Here is an 8,861-nt window from a genome sequence, read left to right as displayed (position 1 = left end):
CTAAATTTCCCACACGCTGCAACGAAGATCGAAGATCCTGCATGCCGCAACTAAAACGGCACAGCCAAGTAAATTTTTAAAAAATACTTTAAAATATAATAGAATAAAATTTAAAAGAGAAGAATCACCCCTTTAACCAGTGTTAACTATCATCCTTAATACCTCTTGCTACAGGGGAAGCAGAAATGGGACCTGGAACAAGTGTTGGAAGGATTAGGCCAGGGGGGTTAACAGGAGGAAGGGCAGCGGGGTAGATGGAGATATGCTGTGGGCCTCTTGAGTCTCAGATAGGCCGGCTTACCCCAGACCGTCCCCATGTTCTGGTCTGGTTGGGGACGAGCTGCTATGTAGTGGCTGGATGCAGGGGCGCTGTGTCCAGAGGAAGGAAGACTCTTGGGAATCAGGCCTGGAGTCAGGCCCTGGCTTGGTCCCTTCATTGTTAACCACTTTGAACCTCACTCTTTTCATCCAGACAGTGAGATAGTAAAGGGTGTTCTCGGGTTGTGGTCGAAGGAACTAATTTGTGAAAAGCTGACAGCACCGTACCTGGAGCCCAGAGGCATCCGTTCAGCGGTTGCCATCACTGCTGTTAGCGAGAACAACTTCTGAGCCATGAGCGGCTTTAGACATTTTGGAAGTAAAGGGGAAAAAATGGGAATGTGAAGCTTGACCCAGAACACGTGCAGGCGTGCTAAGTCGCTTTAGTCGTGTCCCACTCTTTGCAACCCTTTGGACTGTATCCCACCAGGCTCCTCTGTCCATGGGATCCTCCAGGCAAGAATACTGGAGTGGGTTGCCATTCCCTTCTCCAGGGGATCTTCCCGACCCAGGGACTGAACCCACATTTCTTACATCTTCTGCATTGGCAGGCAGGTTCTTTACCACTAGCACCACCTGAGAAAACGCAGAGCACAGTTAGGGGCAAAGTAGAGCCCTGCATCCAGCCCAGGACGTCTTCCTGTTCCAGGGCTGCAAGGAGCAGAAGCAAGCGCCACTGTCCTCCCCGGGGCAGGGTGGGTATGCAGCACTATTTCCTGTGTGTACGAGTGCCACGTATTTCAGGATTTGTGTGGATTTTTATTCTTTTGTCAGTTTTGCTGTCATGCCTTTAAGGCAGAATGTGGCAAACGTGACAGAAAACACATACTTGAACTGGGGCGGGTCCTCACTTCTGCCGTTTGTGTCAACCATCACCCAAGATTCTCCTGCGTTAGAGCTTGCCGGCAGCACAGCACATGGTTGGCTGTATCCGAACACTAGCAGAGCACGGGGCTGGAGACGGTGGTAGCAGCCTCTCAACTCCCTGGTGAAGCAAGGCCAGCAGGCGGTGACTCAGGGTCAGAGTTACGGTCATGTGTCTCTTTGTTGGAAACTGCAGTTGGAGAGAATGGCTCCTGTGTCTGCTGTTGCCCCATGTCTCTAACTGCAAAGCACGACCCACAGATCCTTCCCGTGGTGTTAGCTCAGAGACCACCCTTTGATCAGTTGCTGGCTTAACTTGAACTCAAACAACACAATATTGGAGCCCCGGGAACTTCGGAACCATCTAATGATGTTTGTTTTGGGCTTTACAGCTTCGTTTTGTCTTGAGAGTAAGATTGAATTCTATGTTCTGCTGTCCCCTTGCTGGTCTGATGGGTCTGGTACTTGGGTTTCCGCAAACCTGCCAGGGATGCATTTTGACACGTCATTAAAATTTTTTTGACTCATTTCTTTCTAGCATTCCTGGTTTTGTCAGCTGACCGTTTTCTGTGATGCTGTTTACAATCAGGATTTGAGAGAAGATGGGCTGAATTCTGCCCAACAAAAGATTAAGATGTGTTGCAGGCTGGGTCCTCCTCAATGTCAGACACGCCAGGCATCTTGCACTCTGATGAGGAAACTGAGGCTCAGAACAGAGAAGGGAGGCCACGCAGAACAGAACCCAGGGCTACTGTTGCCTCTGATCGGTTGTAGGAGCCAGACTCAAGTAATGCAGAAGTCTAAAAATTCAAATAGCTGATGACAGGGGGCATTGAGGTGGAGAATGTTTAAAAATTGCAAAAGCACTGGAGTCTCCCCAGGTTCATTTTGCTTCAGGCAGGTATAAGTGACTTGTTAACTTGGTGTGAGGTAAGATGACCCCTCTGAGGAAAGAGGCTTTCAAGGACCCTGTTCCTGGTTCTCTGTTTAAACCCATCCTAACGGGGTGATTACAAGAATAAGGTAATAAAAGTCAAGATTAATAACATTGTTACAGATCTGCAGATTTTATGAATATCCTTAAAAAATTCCTATTATCCTTCAAAATGTGTCAGTTTTCTTTTGAAGTTAAAACTTGAACTGACCAATTCCTATTAAAACAATTTACTTTGATAGTATCAAAGCAGCCTGAAATTACATCTCTTTCCCAAAATAGATTTCTAGGAGTTTGAAAAAAAAGATTAGCAGTCTTTGGTATAGATTATTATTTTCTTTTAGAGAGCACTTTTGCAGTTGAATAAGGAAAGTTATAAGAAATCAGTGGTTTTATTCAAATTCATCTCCATTAGTGAAAGCACATTAATAGTGTATCTTAGTTCTTTATTCCACCACTGAAAACCTATTTCCTCGCTGTGTTTTGTTTGTTTTGTTTGTGTGCTTTTGTTGTGTTTTGTTTGGATTTTTTTTTTTTTTTTTTGGTCTCAGTGATGAACTTGGGACTCAGCATAAATACTTGTGTATTATTGACTTTTACTTGAATACAGAACCATGATGCCATAGCACTCTAAAGATTATAACTCCTTCCCTGTGGAAGGAAATTAAAATTATGCTTATCTCACATGAAAGAAACAGCATTTTATGTATATTTACCAGTACTTTATGGTTACTGGAGGGGCTTCCCCGGTGGCTCAGATGGTAAAGAATGCCAGGAATGCAGGAGACCCGGGTTTGATTCCTGGGTCAGGAAGATCTCCTGGAGAAGGAAATGGCAACCCACTCCAGTATTCTTGCCGGGAGAATTCCATGGACAGAGGAGCTTGGCAGGCTACTGTCCATGGGGTCACAAAGATTTGGACACAACTGACCAACTAACACACACATGGTTACTGGAACAGTGTATTCAGCCTTTATCCTGTGTTTAATATGGCTAAAATAGGCCTTCTAAGATTCTGTTCTCCTTAGTGAGCCAAGAAGAGCACATTGTATTTCTCCTTTACACGGGAACAGAAGTGTTACTTTATAGGGATTCCTAAACTGTACCTGGGCAGGAGGCTGGTTATGTAGTTCATCCTTGTTCTCTCTCCAGTAAGCTGGATTTTGGCAGAAAAATTGGCCCATGTGAGAACCTTGCCCCTTTCAGCTTCAGACAAGGAATCATTGATAAGCATGTAGTGGGATTTTCCTTGAAGAGATACTGTTGGGAAGTTGTCTTGTATACACTGATTTTTGCTTTTCCTCACATGTTTGGACCTGAATCCTCCAGTACCTGTAGGTCCTGTGGTTCTGCTCTAAACTCTCTTGTTGTTAAAGTCATTCTAAGTCACAGGAACTAATGAGATAATTCCAGAGTGTCCACCCTGGACTGGGCTATGTGCTGTCTTTAGGGAAAAGGAGACAGAAGACCCTGAGGCAATCTCAGAAGTCCTGGGGGGTGAACTGGTTATTGGGTGTGCCCAGGGAGGGAGGGAGTCATTCTGCCTAGCATGGGGCTAGAGTGGTTAGGTTATTACCAGCCTCCTGGATTAAGTGACATGTATTTATTAACTACTTGCTGAATGGGGTTGTCTTTCTCCTGTCTCGGCCCCCTCACTATAACCGAGCAGGACCCTTGAGGCCTTCCCTGAATAGACCCCCACCACCACCCATGTCCTCCACAAAGGTGGCAAAGAATAAATTTTAATCAGAGGAGCAAGAAAATGTCAAATAAGACAGAATAATCATTAGCCATTAAAGTCAAGAATCTTTAGTTCTTCCTCAAGGACTATGGTCTGAGCCACGTCTTTTGAGCTGTTTTGCAGATACTAAGACCCCCACCAGGTGGAAAAGGTTAACTGTATGCTGACCACAAGCACGTAGACCCCAGTCCAGTTGGAACCTAGAAGTTGATGATACTGACTCGTAGTGACCTCACCACCAACCAATTAGAATGTCCATGAGTTGACCACGCCCTGTTCCCTGAACACTGTAACTCTTCACTAACCCCTCCAATTGGGGACATGCAGTTTTGAGGACATTAGCCCACTGTGGGCCTCTTAGCCTGGCAAAGCAATAAAACTGTTCTTTTCTGAAAGTGAAAGTCGCTCAGTCATGTCCGACTCTTTGCGACCCCATGGACTATACAGTCCATGGAATTCTCCAGGCCAGTATACTGGAGTGGGTAGCCTTTCCTTTCTCCAAGGGATCTTCCCAATCCAGGGATCAGCAAAGCAAAAAAACCATTCTTTTCTACTTCACCCAAATCTCTGTCTCCGAGTTCCTAGTTGGTACCTGTAAACATAGGCAGAATTTTAGCAACATCACTTACCTTTTACCCAACACCCATTCCTACATACATGGGAGACAGCAGGAGGTGATAAACTCTATAGACTGTTTACTTTGCCCGAAATGCACTGAAACTGAATATTTCTTAAATTTCAATCTCTGTATCTTCACGTATGCATGCTGTCGTGTCCGACTCTTTGCAACCCCATGGACTGTAGCCCACCAGGCTCCTCTGTCCATGGGATTCTCCAGGCAAGAATACTGGAGTGGGTTGCCATCTCCTTCTCCAGAAGATCTTCCTGACCCACGGATTGAACTCACATCTCCTGCATTGACAGGTGGATTCTTTACCACTGCACCACCTGGAAAGCCCATCTCTGTATCTAGCTCCTCAAAATAGCTGTAAAATTCAACACTGTCAAGTATAATCTCTGGGGGTTACCACTAGGTTATAAAACTGGAAAACATCATCTCCAAGTTTTCACAGATTTCAGCCTTGAATGATGTTAAAGATAAATCAGAATAACAGTTTCCCTCAGTTAAAGGAAAAATACATCTACTTATTAATAGATACTCTGTGACTGCCCTTTTAGATTTTAGATTTTTAAATTTCTGTAATTTGGGGCTGAACCTTCCTTCTAACTTTCCGTCTTGCTTTCAAACAGTGAGGATTTCTGAGAAAAACTGTGTTCACCAGTGAAAAAAGAAGTTTCTTTGACCACAAAGGCTAGTTGAGTTCTTTTTGTTCTGGGATCCAGGGAAGCTTTAATTTATTCCCTTTGATAAAAGTGATTAAACTGCCCCTTTAGTAGCTTAAATTGTAATTGCTGAGAAAATACATACGTTTGTCAGAGTTGAAAGGTCAGACATTGATGGGAAGGTCAGGCCATTGTTTGTCCACAGAGAAGGTATTGTGAGCTGCTGAAATATGACCCTTTGCTGCTTTGCTTGCCTTCCTGGTGACCTGGTGGAGGCCTATGGTCATCCATATATTAGATTTCTCCACTGTAGATCAAAGGTAGGTAAAGACTCAGTTTTGTTGGAAAGTTTGGACAACACTGCTCTTGGGATCTGGCATCACATTGACATCGGATACTAATGGTAACATTATAGGATTGCCCTGCTCCACCCAATTTTATCCTGAACAGAGAGAGACTTTATAGTTAAAATTGGAATGATAATCGCTCTTCTCGGTTTTAGAGAAAGGTTAAGGTAACAGAATTTTCTCATTGTTAAGCTGTCCCTGCCAAAAATTTCTTCAGCCTCTTGGCCCTTATCACCCTCCATTCTAGTTTAGATGCTGTGAGAATTGACATAAATTTTTATAGGGTGTGGCTATTTTTATTTTTTGCTTTCTAATGAGAACCAATTCATTAGAAAAGACCCTGATGTTGGGAAAGATTGAAGGCAAAAGGAGAAAGCGATAACAGAGGATGAGATGATTGGATGGCATCACTGACTCAACAGACATGAATTTGAGTAGACTCCAAGAGATAGCAAAGGACAGGGAAGCTTGGCGTGCTGTAGCCTGTGGGGTTGCAAAGAGTGGTACACGACTTAGCTACTGAACAACAAAATTTTTTGCCTCATTTATCCATATTTCATGAGGTCCCCCCAAAGTGCTTGGTACTCTGCTAATTGAGGATGTTTGAGAATACTGGGTCTAGAAAGAGAGGGAGTGGTTCCAAAGCACTGTCGTGGTAGAGGGCGAGGGTGTTGTGCTAAGCCTTAGTGTATATGTATATGCATGCATATACATATAATTAAATCTTTCAACAACTCTGGAAGGGTGATATATCCACTTCATTGATGATGAGTTGCAGGGAGCTTAAGTGACTTGCCCCAGGTCACACTGTAAGTAGCAGAATCAAGATTCAAACTCAGGTGTTTCCCTGATAACTTAGATTTTTTCCTCTTAGGTCAGGATCCCCATCTTGGCTTGCATTTGCCTTTTCCTAGCACTGATTATTTAGATCATCATTATAAATTCCACGTAGAGCTTTAAAAAAAAAAATGTCCAGGCCAAGGATTTCCAAGTGGTTTCCATAATGGGTCATGAGATCAGAAAGCCCTTTAATGGTTTTATCTAATTCAAGATACTTTGTGGTGACTGGATCTCAGAATGTATTGCCTTTATCCCTTCTACCAATTAAAGCTTTCAAGAAATGGCTAAAGTAGGCCTTCTAAATTTGTATATTTAGTGGAAATGGATGACAGTGTGAGATAGTGAGGGAGGAAAGGGACAGGCTGAGCTGACTCCATCTTGAAAAAGAAGGAAACTCCATCTTGCACTTTCAGTGAGCTTTGGACTATATGCCTGGTAGCCATGGGGATAACATACCTATGGCCAATGTGGCCTCCGGGACTGATAAACACCAGATTCCATACCAAGATTTCCTGTCGCCAAAAAGAATGCAATAATCCCCTATGTAGTCAATCGCCTTTGTAATCTTTACAGCACCCATTGGTGTAGGCTACAGTGTATACCCAGCTGACCCTTCTGATTATGAATCATGGCCGTCACCTGATTGTATCTCCCTTTAACACTTTCCAGGTGAGGTTTAAGGAATGTGGGGATGTGGGCTTAAGCAGTACACTTAAGATATATAAGGTTTTCACTAAAGTCATTCGGGGTCCCTGGCTAAGAGGAGACTCTGCCCTGGATGGGCCCGCCGGTGTAATAAACGGCACTCCACTATCTGCATTGTCCTTTTGAGTCAGTTTGTTTCCCAAAACGTGTGACTGCAACAGTAGAATATATTATTAAAAATATAGGAGTTGTATGAAAGGAAAAAAAATTGTTTTATTTGATGACATTAGTAACAGGGCAAGTTCTAGGCTCTGAATAATCTAGATCGTGTCAATGGTATGACCGGCATTAACAGCCTGGAAGATTCTGGGCACCTGGGCAGGAGAGGCAGCCAGGACACACCTTCATCCTTCTCTGGGTTTGTAAGCCTGATAGCAGGTTTCAACAGCCATTTAATACAATGGACTGTCCTCCCACAGCACCCAGTGGACCCAAATGTAGTTCCCAAACTGGCCACACAGCCGGAAATTTTAGGAGTGTTTGCAGACACGCACCGACTAGTATTCCTGCCTACCTAGCCTCTCAGTGTTAGGCCAGTTCCCGCCTACCAACCTCCTTTCTTGTTTTAGGAATGATCCTTTTCTCTGTCCTGATCTTTTGGTTGAGACCAGCACCTGTCTCTCTTCTGCCTGATGAGCTAGCAGCCACAGGGAAGTTTCTCCACTCTTCTCCCCAACACCCTGTCCAAGAAAATAGCATGCTGCATGGCCTTAAAGGGTGCCTGAGGGCTTCCTTTGCTAGTTCAGTAGACATCAGTTTGGTTTCCCTTCTGCAAGAATTCCCTCTCTCTCTCTCACTACTTAAAAAGGATGGGCCAGAGAGAACCCCAGGCAGAGTGACATCTGAGCTGAGTCAGCAGCAGGCTGGCATGCACAGAAATGCTAAGGGCCAGAGGAATGGGGGCAGGCTCACTGCCATCTGCTACAGGCTTATTCTTGTTTGCTTTCCCAGAGCCATCCTGGGTGTCACCCTCACTCAGACTTGGTTGAAATCCTATTTGTCTTTCAGTCTTGTGAAATACTTCAGAGGCATTCCACTAAGTTTCTTTCTTTTCTTTTCTTTTTTTTTTTTTGCCATGCAGGATCTTAGTTCCCCGGCCAGAGATCAAACCCATCCATACCCCCTGCCTTGGGAGCACAGTCTTAAACATTGGACCACCAGGGAAGTCCCAAGGTTCTTTTCCTTCTGCTTTTTTTTTAAAAATTGTACATGTATTTTGTAAGGATTATAATTATGGCCATCATTATTGTTGCTTAGTTATTTTCAGTTGTGGTTAACTAAAATAACTTTTCCCAGTAGTTAGTTGAGTAACAAATGGACAGGGAATAACTAGGTCCCCTTGAAGAGGGTTCAAGTTGTAGTCACTATGGAGTGAATATATATGAGCACTGCCTGGGCACTTTCCGCCTGCCTGGATCATCCATTTAGACCCCCACTGGGCAAATTCATCCAAACTCTCCATCACAGACTCTGGAGAGTGAAGAAAAACAAAACAAAACAGAGGTATGAGCATGATCACCCTCAAAAGGTAAGTAATAAACTGGAAAAATATATACTACCCACAAATTTGATATTCAGTGATATCCCTGATCTATAAAAAAAAAAAAATAAGGGATGAAAATCCCCAAAGAAAAATGATGTACACATGGCCAATTAGTGTGTGAAAAGAATTGCTAATAAAAAATTGAAATGATAGATTTTCCCTCCAACTATCAATTGGGAAATTTTTTACCAAAATGATAAAGCCAGTGGTTGGTGTAAATGATGAAGATGGTTGCTCCTGCCCACTGCTGCTACAAGTTAAGTAGTGCAGTCTGCACTTTCTGAA

The sequence above is a fragment of the Odocoileus virginianus genome, chromosome 29, assembly GCF_023699985.2.
Source record: "Odocoileus virginianus isolate 20LAN1187 ecotype Illinois chromosome 29, Ovbor_1.2, whole genome shotgun sequence".
Taxonomy (NCBI): Eukaryota; Metazoa; Chordata; class Mammalia; order Artiodactyla; family Cervidae; genus Odocoileus; species Odocoileus virginianus.
The sequence above is the reverse complement of the archived record's forward strand: the minus strand, read 5'-3'. Positions refer to the sequence as shown.